The 15,093-nt window shown below is 39.9% G+C and overlaps 1 long non-coding RNA gene and 1 pseudogene across 1 annotated transcript in view; one reads left to right on the top strand and one right to left on the bottom strand.

Annotated features, from left to right (window-relative positions):
* The first annotated feature begins 4,437 nt into the window (after positions 1 to 4,437).
* LOC100627489 (large ribosomal subunit protein uL5 pseudogene) lies at positions 4,438 to 5,015 on the top strand (annotated as a pseudogene).
* A 973-nt stretch (positions 5,016 to 5,988) lies between these two features.
* Positions 5,989 to 15,093, bottom strand: part of LOC106505035 (uncharacterized) — a 165,651-nt gene continuing 156,546 nt past the window's right edge. The window contains exon 4 of the long non-coding RNA XR_014816513.1: positions 5,989 to 9,433. This is a non-coding gene — a long non-coding RNA (uncharacterized LOC106505035). The remainder of the gene's footprint in view (positions 9,434 to 15,093) is intronic.

Genomic DNA, 15,093 nt, shown 5'->3' with positions numbered 1-15,093 from the left:
ATGGTGACCCAGTTACACTTACATGTATACATTCTTTTTTCTCACATTACATGTTCCATCATAAGTGACTAGACAGAGTTTCCAGTGCTACACAGCAGGATCCCATTGCTAATCCATCCTGAAGGCAACATTCTGCATTAATTTATCCCAAGCTCCCAGTCCCTCCCAGTCCCTACCCTTCCCCTTGGCAACCATAAGTCAAAATAGGTTTTAAAGGAAAGCCAATAAAGGCAAAGATGGCAGCAACAGCCTAAAAAAGGAAAAAAAAAAAAAAGAAAGAAAAAGAAAAAAAACCTTTATAATTGATCTATAAGGATTTCTTTTAGGAAGCCTATGCTGCTTAAATAAATTTCTAAATTTCTAAAATAAACATCAAGCTTTCATTCCTGCTATACAATTAGACTATAAAATACTTACACAAATACAAAGTGACTGGCCCAGAATATGTCATCATGATTTGCCACTAACTACTCTAAATTTTATCCAAGCAATCCAGTCCCCAGAAACAAGTGTAAACCTAAGAGGATGCACTTTTATGCATTTCCAAAATCTGAATCCTGCCAGCAAACAGCTTCTTGGGAGTCCTCTCATGGCTTCCTGCTGCCGCCCTTCCAGCCTAGCAGCTTCCTTCGCTGCTGTTCACAAAAGAGCCTGAGGGAGCTGCTCACCACATGTAGGGCACACAGACAAAATTCTGAGGCTTGAACAGTGACATTCCAGTGAAACATATACACCATCAAGGCACTGATGATAGAATTTTCTATTAGGTGGCAGAGCTGCGTTCTGGTGAAAAAGGAGAGAGCAATTTCAAGAGAAACCATTTGCATTTGCAGTCTTTGGGAGGATACAGCCCTAGTCAGAGTCTAATCATCACCTAGATAGGTGCTGTGGAACCCAGAGAAGTTTGTGTCATGCAACAGTGACAGAGGAAAGACCTTACTGTCTAACTGCCTCTCTGCTCCCATCCAGCTGAGAATATGTCCATCTGGCCTGCCAGGCTCAGGGGAAAACAGGAGAGGCCTGAAATCCATCTGTATTTGTATTTGAGGACAGGAAAGCGAAATAGACGAGGAAACAATAAGAGATGCAAGATCCAAGACAGCCTGTGTGAACGGAGTCCATGAGAGAGATTGTAGGAGAGAGAGTGGGAAGAGCAAAGTTGAAGAGTTTCATTCACTGTGATAAATCTGCTTGGGACGTTGCAATAAACATTTGGTTTCCTCTTAATGAATTTGCATTGCTTAATTGGCATGGTCTTGAATGTGATACCACCTGCAAGGGATGTACTGGTCCCTCAAGCATAACTGGAAGTCACGTCTTTCCAAAACGCAAATCTGATCAGGCCCCTCCCCTCCTGAAAGTCCTCCAAAAGTTTCTAACCACACTGCTTAGTACTTCATGATCTGGCCTCTTCTTTGGTTCAGTTGTATTCTTTTTTCTTTTTCTTTTTGTCTTTTTGCCTTTTCTAGGGCACCCGCGACATATGGAGGTTCCCGGGCTAGGGGTCTAATCGGAGCTGTAGCCTCCAGCCTACACCAGAGCCACAGCAACGCGGGATCCAAGCTGTGTCTGTGACCCACAGCACAGCTCACGGCAACACCGGATCCTTAACCCACTGAGCAAGGCCAGGGATCGAACCCACAACCTCATGGTTCCTAGTCAGATTCGTTAACCGCTGAGCCACGACGTGAACCCCCCAGTTGTATTTCTTAGGCTTACCCCAATTCTATGCTCCAAGTTTATGTAAAATGGATGGTTCCCAAATGGACTGTGATCATTCTGAGCTTCAGACCTTCACATTCGCCATTGCTCCCTCAGCTTGAAATGCCTCTCCTACCCATTCTCTCGTTCATCTGCCTGTAAGGTAAATATTTGCTGAACATCTAATGTGTGTAAGCCCTGTTCTAGGTATGGAGTGACCAAAACCATGAACAGCAACTACAAGAATGTGTACAAAACAGTGAACAAAACACACAAAAGAGCTCAACGAAGTCACTTGTTATCTTGGCTAATTCTTTATGCCATTCAAACACACGCCAAACTCAACACAATGCAGTGTATGGTTCTCACTTGAATCATTTCAAGCTTGCCATCTTTGTCTTTTATTTTATATCATGTATTTATACTAAAAAGACAGTCCATCCATTTCTCCTACTCCCCACTTCTCGCCTCTGGCAACCACCAATCTGTTGTCTTTATCTATGAGCTTGGTTTTGTTTGTTCTTCTGTTTTTGTTGTTTTTATATTCCCCATGGAAGAAAGGGATCCTATGATATTTGTCTTTCTCTCACTTGTTTCGCTTAGCATAACATTCTCAAGATCCATCTATGTTGTTGGAAATGGCGAGATTTACTTATTTTTAAGGCTGAATAATACTCCATTATATATGTGTATATATGTACACACATATGCATATGAATATACATATATGCATGTGTGTCTATATAGACATGTGTATGTACCATGTATAGATATACATGATATATATATGCCATATTTTTTTCCTTCATTCATTGACAGATACGTAGGTAGATTCCATATTTTGACTATGGGAAACAGCGATACAGTGAACATGCAGGTGCATATATCTTTTCAAGTTAGTGTTTTTGTTTTCTACAGATAAATATACAGCAGTGGAATTCCTGGATCATATGGTAATTCTATTTTTAATTTTTTGAGGAACTTCTATGCTGTTTTCCATAGTAGCTGCACCAATTTACATTCCCCCCAAGAGTACACGAGTGTTCCTTTTTTGCCACATACTCACCAGCACTTGTTATTTCTTCTCTTTTTGACAACAGCCCTTCTAACTTGTGTGAGGTGATATCTCACTGTGGTTTTGATTTGCATTTCCCTGGTTAAGGAAGTTGAATATGTTTCTCTGAACCTATGGCCATCTCTGTATCTTCTTTGCAAAAATGTCTGTTCAGATTATTTTTAAGCAGACTGTTTGTTTTTTAGCCATTGAGTTGAATGAGTTCTGTATTTTGGATTATTAGTCCCTTGTCAGATATATGCTTTATAAATACTTTTTCCCATTCAGTAGGTTTCCTTTTTATTTTGTTAATGACTTCCTTCGCTGTGCAGAAGCTTTTTAGTCTGTTGTAGTTCCATTTGTTTAATTTTGCTTTTGCTGCCTAAGTTTTTGATGTCAGATTCATCACTGAGCATGATGTTAGCTGTGGGTTTGTTACATATGGTCTTTATTATGTTGTGGTACATCCCCTTATACATGCTTTGTTGAGAATTTTTATCATACGTAGATGCTGAATTACATAGAAATGTTTTTTCTGCATCGATGGAAATGGTTATATGCTTTTTATTCTTCATTTTGTTATTGTGGTATATCACATAGACTGATTTGTAGATACTGAATCACCCCTCGTGTCACTGGAATAAATCCCATTTGATCACAATGTATGATCCTTTTACTGTACTGTTGGATTCAATCTGTTAATATTTTCTTGAGGATTTTTGGATCTATGTTCACCAGGAATATTGACCTATAATTTTGTTTTCTTGTCATGTCATTTTTTGGTTTTGTGTCAGGGTAAGGCTGGCTTCCTAAAATTTATTTGGAAGAGTTCCCCCCATCTTCTATTTCTTGAAGGAGTTTGAAAAGGATTTGTATTAATTCTTTAAAAAAATGTTTTTTTTGTCTCTTATTTCAGGGCTGCACCCGTGGCATATGGAGGTTCCCAATCTAGGGGTTGAATTGGAGCTGTAGCCACCAGCCTATGCTACAGCCACAGCCATGTGGGATCTGAGCCACATCTGCAACCTATACCACATCTCACGGCAACTCCAGATCCTCAACCCACTGAGCAAGGCCAGGGATTGAACCTGCGTCCTCATGTATGCCAGTCAGATTCATTTCTGGTAGGCCACAACAGGAAATCCGGATTAGTATTAATTCTTATTTGATTGTTTGGTCTAATTCACCATTGAGACCACCTGGTCCTGAACCTTTATCTGCTGGAAGTTTTTTGATTACTGATTCAATTTCCTTGCTAGTAATCAGTTTGTTAAGATTTTCAGTTTCATTATGATTCAGTCTTGATAGGTTTTATGCTTCTAGGATTTTATCTATTTCTTATAGGCTGTCCAATTTGTTGGCATATAATTATTCATAGTAGTCTCTTAGGGTCTTTTGTTTTTTTATGCTATTGTTGTAACATCTCTTCCATTTCTGATGTTATTTAAGTCCTTTCTCTTTGTCTTGGTGACCTTAGCTAATGGTTTATCAATTTTGTTTATCTTTTCAAAGAATCAGCTCTTGGTTTCATCAAGCATGCCATCTTAAAAAATCATGAGACAATAGAGAAAATTTGAAACTGCATGTTTGGAATATAATTATTAATTTTTAGATAAGATAATAATATTATGGGTTTTGTTTTCAAAATAAAAAGAGATTCTTATCTTTTAAAGATACATGCTGCTCTTCCTGTTTCCCATCATGGTGCAGGATCAAGATGAAAAGAAGAACCCCATGTGGGAACTTGGCATCCACAAGCTCTGCCTCAACATCTGCGAGGGGGAGAGTGGAAACAGACTGACCTGGGCAGCCGAGGTGCTGAAGCAGCTCACAGGCCAGAGCCCTGTGTTCTCCAAAGCTAGATACACTGTCAGATCCTTTGGCATCAGGAGAAATGAAAAGATTGCCGTCCACTGCACAGTCCGTGGGGCCAAGGCAGAAGAAATATTTGAGAGACATCTGAGGGTGCGAGAGTACAAGTTAAGAAAAAATAACTTCTTAACTTTGGAAACTTTGGTTTGAGGGTCCAAGAACATATCAGTCTGGGGACCAAATATGATCCAAGCATTGGTATCTACAGCCTGGACTTCTACGTGGTGCTGGGTAGGCCCGGTTTCAGCTTCGCAGACAAGAAGCACAGGACAGGCTGCATTGGGGCCAAACACGGAATCAGCAAAGAGGATGCCATGAGCTGGTTCCAGCAGAAGTATGATGAGATCATCCTTCCTGGCAAATAAATTCCTGTTTTTATCCAAAAGGCTAATAAAAAGTTTTCACTGAAATGTAAAAATAAATAAATAAATAAATAAAAGATATACGCTAAAATACTGACAAATAAAATAATGAGTTCTGATATTGGATTAAAAATAATCCAGCAAGGGACTGGAGGGAGTGAAGAGAGTAGGGCTGAAACAAAAGTGGCCATCTGTAGATAACTGTTGAATTATCTCCCTACATTTGCATATGTTTGAAAATTTCCATAAAACAGGTTTTTTAAAAGGAAGAAAAAAAGGAAAGCTTTATTGGACTTCCTGCCCTCCAACAAGGCTTCCCCCTGGAGTCTGAATCCCAGCTCCACTCCTGAAAACCAAGAACCCTTTTGCTGTCTTAGCCCCTTAGCTTACCTCATCATTACAGCATTTTGACTACCTGAATCACACCCATGAAACAATCAGCTACCTGAAAGCAAGGATTGACTCGTCTTTCTAACCATTCTTTTACCAGTGTAAACTATAGAGCCAGGCAGAAAAATTAGACACTAGACATCATCTCTGCAAATGAAAAACCAAACTCTATAAAAATCAGATTTCAGTGCATGTGGTATTGGTTTCAAGGGAACAGAAGCTTGGTAGCTGTCTTCTGTCCTAAGTAAAATTATCCTGTGGATATGAGTCCATTCACTCAATACACATTCATTGAGTCCCCCACTGTGGGAGAGACACGGTGCTGGGGACCATATACTCCCTATTATTGATTATTGTCCTTTTTTGGGGTCTCCATGAAAGACCGGGGAAAGATAAAAGGGGTGCCCATGGCTATGTGCACATGTGCACACGTGTATACACACACACACACACACACACAATACACACACAGTTATTTTCTTATAGTTGGTCTTTTCAGGGTCTAGATGAAGCAACAAAAATATTTAGTATCCCTATAGCGGTATCTAGCATTTCTGCTTGCTCATTTTATATACATTTTGACAAATGATACCTCAAGAGTCTTTGCTATTTAAAATAGTTTCTAGTCTTTAATAAAGATTAAGTTAGCTGAAGATAAAGACAACCCCCCAGGGTTTATTTCCTTCCTAATATATATGTATGTTATTTTTTCTACTAACTATATGAAACTTGCTAAGTCCTGACAGTTTTCAGATAAGTGGCAGGTGATATGAATCTCTACTTAATCTCCCAATCCCCAATGAAGTACAAACAATAAAATCAGCTTTATGATATGGCAAGATGGATAGTTCACTCAGTTTTAAGATATTCCTATCTTCTCAGGAAATTACTTAACCTTGATTTGCGTAAAACTAAATCATCTGCCAAGGAAAAGTCATATCAAATAAAGGGTACTCCCCAAAGAACATATACCTAACTCATCTTATTCTTTTACCTTAACTTTGTTAAGTGCTTGAGGTGTGTCAATATTTCGAAACCTGTGGACATCTTGCTCAGTGAGAGCTCAGTGTGACAGCCAGAGATATTCCTCCATACCTTTAATCCCATCAATTCTAAGATAAAATATATTTCGTAAGAGCTATTAATGAACCCCCGGGTATAACAAAACAGAAGCCCGGATCACTGCTGCAAATTTTGCAGTACCCTTATACCAAGTAGAGCCACCGTATTGCGATCACCATTATCATAGGGTCACGCAGGGCGTGCACCTCAGAGACGCTAAACACGCTCTTATTCACCGAGTATGTGAATGAATCTCATCCCGTTTGGACTCCTGCAGCAGAGTCAAACATTAAAAGCCTATGTTATAGGAGGACATACGTACAGATGGTTATTATGCTAAGAACATGATCAATCTAAAAATTCTATCTTGATGAAAGACTTTAGGGAACCTCTTCTGATAATGATAGCCAAAATTATCCAATTAATACTACTTTTATATATTCACGTATGTGTTAAAATATATGAATAGTCATTTATAGCATTGATTTCCACTGTCTCCAAAGAAATATTTTATTAAACCAAAAGAAATGCCCCTCCCCGACGGTATCTTTCGGTGTTCTCCAACATGGAAGGCGGCACCCAGTGGCTGATGCCAGAAGACTGGCTTGAACTTTATCTCGCGCTCTCGCTTTTTCCTAGCTCTGTCTGCCTGGTTACCAAAGAGTATCGTGCCTCTGATATAATCATCTTTTCCTCTTGTTTGCTTGGAAAACTCCTATTCTTCCTTCACAAGTCACAGTTCTGTGAAGCCTAACCTGACTCTCCCAGACAGATGGCTTTCCTAATTAGTCATATTTCTTGTACGTCATATTAATATACTATAATATTACCATTATTCTAACTCCTCTTAGGAATGAGGTGGATCAGAGGCAGTTTTGACTAGAGAAAACCGATGGGGGCAAAGCCAAGCCAACATCCACAAGAGGGAGCCATAAATCAGGAATCAGAGATCAGAACACACCACAGAATGCAGAGACCAGACTGAAACGGTGCTTGGAAGATGGAGCCTTGGGGGGAAACATGGGGGAAAGGACAGCAATGAGTATAGGTTAGCAAAAGGAAGAGGGTCCAGAATGATGGCCACAAGCATGGGTACTCAGAGGCCCCCATTTACCTGACAGAATTCTGATGCATGGGGACTATGAAGCCAGTTAACAGAGCCACGTGAGGGCAGTCTGTCAGGAATGTTCTGTGCATGCCATTGGAAGGGTAGAGGTCTGCCCTCCTCTCCCAGGTAAGAAGAAACGAGGGCCTTGGTTCAGCTAGAATTCCAGAGCTGGGAGGATGTGGAGAAAGAGGCTCAGAGTGAGCTGATTGCTGCAGGGGGAGAGGAGAGGGTAACTGAATCTATGACTCAGGACCCAGTGAAAGTACTCATTAACTTACTTGACAAATAACATTAAGTGCCTAATGCATAATAATGCCAGTGCCTTAGTCAGCTTGGATTGCCATGAAAATACCACAGACTGGGTGGACCAAACAACAAGAATTTATTTCTCACAGATCTGGAGACTGGAAGTCCAAGATCAAGGTTCTAGCAGGATTGGTGTCTGGTGAGATTTTTATTTTCTCTACTTGAGTTGCAGACATCTACCTTCTTGCTCTGTCCTCACCTGGCCTTTCCTCAGTGTGTGCGGGGGGGGCGGGGGGGGGGAGAGGAAGCACTCATGTATTTTTCTATAAAGGCACAAATTCCATAATGAGGGCCTCATCCTCTGACCTCATCTAAACATATTTACCACCCAAGTGCCCCATCTTCGAATACTGTCAAATACTTCAAATAGTATTTGATAGTTACTAACCCCATTGAGGGGTTAGAGCTTCAACACAATTTGGGGGAACAGAATTCAGTCCTATGACATTCACGGTGGAGAAGATCCTTTACAAGTGAGAGAATGTTACAGAAGGAAAAATGTGTTAAGAAGAATGATTTCAAGGTTGTTACTCTAGTTATCAAGTTTATAGAAATTGTGGAAGACAAGAATGGGACCTCAAGCCATGGTCATTGAACTGAAAAGAAGAGCCAGTGGAGTTTAGCCTCCTTCCTGGGAAGATGTACAGAGGTAGCAGCACATGGGGAGTTTGTGTGTGGCAGGGGTAGGGGGGCAAGATTCCTTCTGTGGCTGAGCCCAAGTGGTGGCCAGGTGAGGTGTTGAACCTATTGAGAAGGGAGGAAAAGTGTCTTAAACACAAGGTCCCCTCCGGGTTATAGCAAACGCACAGAGATCAATGAACATTTGTTGAGTAACTTAATGACTGTCCTGCTTTTAGCATGGACTTAATGGGGCTGACCTATGAATAGTACTTCTTTAAACCAATAATTCTTAAAACTTCTGTCCTAGTTGCCAGTTTACAGATTATCTAGCTCCTTTCCTTCTTTCTGTTACCCTGTTTGCTCTCCTGTTTCCAATTCTCCCTGAACATAAAAATCTCTTTGAATCTTATAAACCAAAGAGGAGAAAGGGAATGAAGCTGAGCACGCCAGCTGGATCTTTTAGGGACGTCATAGCAAAAGACTTGATTCAGAAACAATCTTGATTTTCATTTGGCTGTGTAATAATTCTATCAGAACCAGGGGCATCGTAAAAATTGACTAACCATCATTTCGTTTTGCCAGTGGACAAAGCATTCCAGTGATTTTACAGAGCACAGCTAAATAGACGTAGTTTGGTTCTGCTGGAAGCTTTGTTAGGATGTTATGTAATAGAGGAAGAAGCCTAGGGGGACAGCGGGGCCACTTGATGCTCTGTAGCACGTATGATCTTCCCACTCACTGCCTTGTCAACGTGGGTGTGTGCACGTGGTCCTTCCCGGAGCTGTTCCATTGGTGCCTGGGACTGCCGCCTTGGTCCTTGGCTGTGCTGCTGGGAATCTGTCAGCTAGATGCTCCTCAGCCCTGGGGGTGGGGAGATGCCTGAGGAAGTTCAGTCAGGGTCAAGGTGGCTTGTTTTCTCTTCCTCGTCAATGGATTGACTCTATAAACTGACTTGTCCTGCCAAAGAGAAGGAAATCCTCATTGTCTTTTCACACTTGAGCTTCCCTAACGCAAGCACTCTCTCAGGGGGTGGTGATTCAGTCGCAGACTTACTTCACGTACATTTTGTTTGTTTTTTCCTGGAATGGTGATGAGATCGAGGCCTGTATGACCGAGTTTGTGAGAACTTCTGAAAGGAGGAGATGTTTATCAGGATGGATGCTGCTGATGTGGTTATTCTACTCCTTTTCGGTTCTGTTATTCTCTAAAGATTTTAACCATGTTGTCTGAAACTTCATCAGACAAATGCTTTAGTGATACAACTTTTCAAAGAGCAAGATGATAGAAACCCCTAGGTCAGGATCTACCCTGTGTCTAGGAATATTCAGTTTCTCAAATTTTTAGGGTTATTAAAAACAATGCTTCCTAGAGTTCTCTTCTGGTATAACAGGTTGGGGATCTGGTGTTGTCACTGCAGTGGCTTGGGTAGGTGCTGTGGTACAGTTCGATCCCTGGCCTGGGAAATTCCATATGCTGTGGGCATGGCCCCCCCAAAAAAAAAAAAAAAAAAAGGCAAAACAAAGCAAACCTTCCTAAAGATGCATTTAAACCTTTATCTGGTTCCTCAGAAAATTAAAGCATACTTTATGGGGTTTTTGTCTGCTTGCTTGTTTGTTTTTTAACAGCTGCACCTATGGCATATGGAAATTCCCAGGGCTAGGGGTTGAAATCAGAACTGCAGCTGCAGGCCTAGCAATGTGGGATCCAAGCTGCATCTGTGACCTAAGCTGAGGCTTGCAGCAACACTGGATCCTTAACTCACTGAGTGAGGCCAGGGGTTGAACCTGCACCTTCACAGACACTATGTTGGGTTCTTAACCCACCAAGCCACAACGGGAACGCCCATATGTTATTTTAAGTGCAAAATTATTATATCTCAAAGAAGCTATGATCAGAAAAAAAGAGTATCTAGAAAAAAATAGTATCTAGATAAAAACTAGCCAAAATATTCCACAGAATTTTTAAATAATAGGATGAAAGTGGCCTTAAAGATGAATGAAATAGGAGCTCCTGTCATGGCTCAGTGGAACGGAATCTGACTGGCAAACATGAGAATGCAGGGTCGATCCTTGGCTTTGCTCAGTGGATTAGGGATCCGATGTTGCCATGAGCTGTGGTGTGGGTTGTAGACACGGCTCAGATCTGGCGTTGCTGTGGCTGCGGTGTAGGCTGGCAGCTACAGCTCCAATTCGACCCCTAGCCTGGGAACCTCCATACGCCGTGGGTGCAGACTTAAAAGCTGCCCCCCCAAAAAAGATAAATGAAATAGTCATTACAGTCCTGTCTCTTTTTATATGAGGAAGCTAAGGCCACTCAGATAACAGGATTTGTACAGGTGACAAAATTCATGAGTGGAAAACGAGGACAAAAATACAGCCCTTCTATTCCTCAAAGTAGAAGGTTGTGCTCAGGAAAATTCTAGTCCACTGCACATCCTCCCCTTCCAAACTGCATATTTAGAAATACATGCTTCATATTAAAATTCCAAACCCATATGCAGATTGAAAGATATGTTTCCACATATTTCCTTAAACATTTCCAAACAAGCTCTCTCTCTCTCTTTTTTTTTGGTTTTGCAGTTGGTCTTTATTCTTAACTCGGAAACTTAACATTAAAGCAAGTTTTTGCAATTTTTTAAAAGATGGAGCTGTCCTTTGCTTTGGAGACCTGAGCACTTCCTCAAACCTTGTTGTGCCTTAGGCAGTTAGATTTTCCATTTTTAAGCACCTTTATTTTCATTTACCTTTCATCACTTACCACCTTTTGCCAGTTAAAATCCTTGCCTTGTCTACCCGAAAATGTCTAAATATAATTAATTGCACACCTAACAAGAAAAGAACTGTCATTGGAACATTGTGGCAATTTTGCTAAATTGAGCAGTACTTCTTAGAAAATCAGGGAATATGAATTCTCTGATTGTGAACTCTACACCCATTAGCACCGAAAAACAACCACCACCTTCTCCAAACTCTACCATTAAGGTATCTAATCCCAACATCATTTCACCAAGAGAATATATGGCCATTCCTTTAGAGATCTGAAGATAGCAAATGTATATTAATTAAATTAGAAAGATGAAAGATTATTAGCGTGAAGATTTTATTTCTCCCAGCTAACTGCAGTTCCAAGGAAGGAATATTAAATGAAAATTATTAAAGAATTTTAATTCAAATCTAGTTAATATTCTTGAGAAGTTCATCAAAAATAATGGCTGACATGTCATCATCCAACAAGTTCAAAACACTTCTTACTTGGTAGAAAAGAGACTTCATGTTCTATATAATCAGACTGTTTGGAGAAGACACAAGACCTTAATTTTACTGAAAGTGGTGTTCTTCCCAGGAATTTAAAGGAGGGGAAAAAAAGCCCCAAGTTGTGGAGTGGAAATATAATTGCTGCAGTATCAGCATTAAACTTGGCTACAAACAATATTGATATAATTTCTATCCAAAGCGGTATCATTGGAATTGCTATAATAGATGAATAGCTATTTTGCAGGATAACCATGTATTTTACCCAAATACCTCCCTTATGTAACAGAAAAGTGGGCAAGTATAAACACAGTGACGCAAGATCACCTGCTACTTCTAAAATTCCAATGGCATGCACACCTACTATTCAGAGGTTAGTTAATGCCCTCTAGAGCTCCCTTTTTATTCTCCACCTTTGGCAGCCAACTCACTTTATAGCTCATAAGTCCATAAAGCTTCTGAATCCTCTACAGCTCATCTCATAACAAAAGTGGACCACCTGACATCCAGGCCCAGTTTTGTGAAAGTACGTTAATCCCTCCCTAAGACAGTGATGACCTGAGTCAACAGTGAGCACATTAGGGAAAAACAATCGCTGGTTTATGGAGTAATTCCGGTGAGCCACTGAGCATGAGGCATCTTCTAGTTCTTCCATTGTTGAGAGATTCATTCAATTTGTCAGTAAGCTGAGTGGACATAATAGAGGAGGCCATGGAATCATGAGTTGATCTGTCCATCTCAAATAACTCCCATTATTTAACAAAATCACTTAATATCAATCCAGTTTTTGAATTAATAAGCTATAGCTAGGCAGAGACTTTGAACTATAACAAGAAACAATCTTCAAACTATAAAAATTACCAGAATGCCTTATGTCAAATATTTGTATTGACCTTTGGGATAGTCTGGAGATATTGGAAGAAAACTAAATACCTCTAAAAATGTAAAAACAAATTTATACCACCACCATTGACACCAAAGCAAAAAATATCATGCATTCTTTTGAAAACAAAATGATTGAAGACTAGGATAACTGATCTAGATGAGACCCAACAAAGTATCTTGCTTTGACCCCCCCCCCCACTTGATAAAGGAAAAACCTGAATACCAGGTAAGTTAACTGACTTGGAGGTAAGCATAAATCAGTGGCTTATATGTGAATAAACTAGAAATAGATTGAAGGTCACGTGAATCTCTCTGCTCTTTCCATGTATGGCAGAGGTCACTGTCATTCTCCCATCTCCCCTTTTAGGATCATCTCCTGCGTCTCCTTGTTCCAAGTGTCTAGTCAATGTCCTGTTCCTAAAGAGTCTGGATCTCTCAGTTAACTATTGTTCCAAAATAATCTCATAAGCTACTATGTAGTCTTAAACCAAAATGTGTTCCATGGCATATGAATAGATGCTGCCTAACAAAAGTGGTCTCTCATCATAGTTGGGAAATTCTAGGTTAAAGAAAAGTTTCTGTCTAATTGTTTCTGCCCTTTAATATCTTCAGATGTTCATATCTCAACTTTTTCTTTCTTTCTTTTTTTAGGGCTGCAAGTGTGGCATATGGAAGTTCCCAGACTATGAATCTAACTGGAGCTGTAGCTGCCAGCCTACACCACAGCTCACAGCAACTCCAGATCCTTAACCCACTGAAGGGTCCAGGGACCGAACCCACATGCTCATGGATACTAGTCGGGTTCATTACCACTGAGACACAGTGGGCATGTCCCAACTTTATTGAATAGATATTTTGTTGTTGTTTTCTTAAACATGCACAGGCACTATATGTCATTTAATATGTCACAGGCACTATAATACAGCAGTTTGGAGAATAATCACATAAGCTAATTCCTAATGAGTTTACCTAGGATGTGTCTTTCCAGAAAGATAGATATATTTTTATAACTATCACTATCTCGGAAATTTGCAAAATACACAGTAGAAAATTAAACTAACCTCGCTTCATACTAGTCAAAGATAAGAAGATGTCTAGAGTATTTGTATTTTAAAATTGGCTTTTGGAAGATTAAAAAAGCTTTAAAATGTGAAGAAATTATTTCGCATATATATGTATCTGCTTCCTTGTAAAGCTGATCCTAATCATAGAGGTATTTATTGAACACTGTATGCCAGGCTCTGCTAAGAATTTTGCATTATTCTCAAGAGCCTTTTAAGGTAGACCCTTTTTATAATTCAAACCAAATTGGTCTAGTTTCCAGGCCTATGCTATTAATCTCACTATGACAGACCTTCACCAGTCCATCCAATTACCAAAGACCCAAGAATTCAAATATAAGCTCTGCTTTTTCCTTCATATCACAGATCCAGGAAGTGCCAAGATTTAAGCCAAGATTCTGTCTATATTTCAAAACCATTTCCCTCTTCTTGTGTAGGAAATGTTGAACTTCTTTAGAGTCAGTGCTTTGATTTATGAAAATGTCATAAACTAGGCAAGTGCAAGGCATGCGGTCGAATTGATTCCACCTTCAAAGGGGTTCAGTGATGACCTGGCTAGTTCACTTGTAGTCACCATGGCTTCTTTGATTCGAGTACTACTCAAGGTGTAGTCCTACTGCTCTCAAAGTATCTGTTATGGGTCTGTTTTAAGGGGCTTGTTCCAGAAAACAAATAAACTACCTCTTTAAGCACACTATACAGTTCAGCTGATACATGCTTTCAAAAGAGTCTCTCAATGAAGGAAGCAGTGTGCAGATTTACATTCTGCTGCAAATTCCTTACCTCACTGCTAATGGATACAAACAGTTCACAGACAGGCTATGAGCAACCCTGTTTTAATTGACTTGGTTTGGCATTATTTTGTTTTGATCCTATAATCTAGGTGGTAGAAGGGAAAGAACTTGGACTGTGCAATCACACAGTTTGGGTTCCCAGGAAAAATTTTGTTGTTTACTTGCAATGTAATATTGGGGAATTTAGGTAAACTTTTTGAGTGTCAGTTTTTTCATCTATAAAATGGAGAAACTCATTCTTTGCTCACTGGTTGGTTGCAAAAATTAAATCAAGAACTACCATATGACCCAGCGATCCCATTTTGGGGCATATATCTGTGCAAAACTTTCATTGAAAAAGACATATGCACCTGCATGTTCATCACAGCACTATTCACAATAGCCAAGACATGGAAACAACCTAAAGGCCCATCAACAGATGAATGGCTTAGGAAGATGTGGCACATATATACAATGGAATACTACTCAGCCATAAGAAGGACAAAAAAAAAAAAATATGCCATTTGCAGCAACATGGATGGAACCAGAGACTCTCATATAGAATGAAGGAAGTCAGAAAGAGAAAGACAGACACCATATGATATCACTTGTATGTGGAGCCTGAAATATGGCACAAATGATCTATC

The sequence above is a fragment of the Sus scrofa genome, chromosome 9 (genome assembly GCF_054392235.1).
Source record: "Sus scrofa isolate SSC_HxYL_T2T_F1_AM1 chromosome 9, Sscrofa_HxYL_maternal_Yorkshire_Landrace_v2.0, whole genome shotgun sequence".
In the NCBI taxonomy this organism is placed as follows: domain Eukaryota; kingdom Metazoa; phylum Chordata; class Mammalia; order Artiodactyla; family Suidae; genus Sus; species Sus scrofa.
The sequence above is the reverse complement of the archived record's forward strand: the minus strand, read 5'-3'. Positions and strand labels throughout refer to the sequence as shown.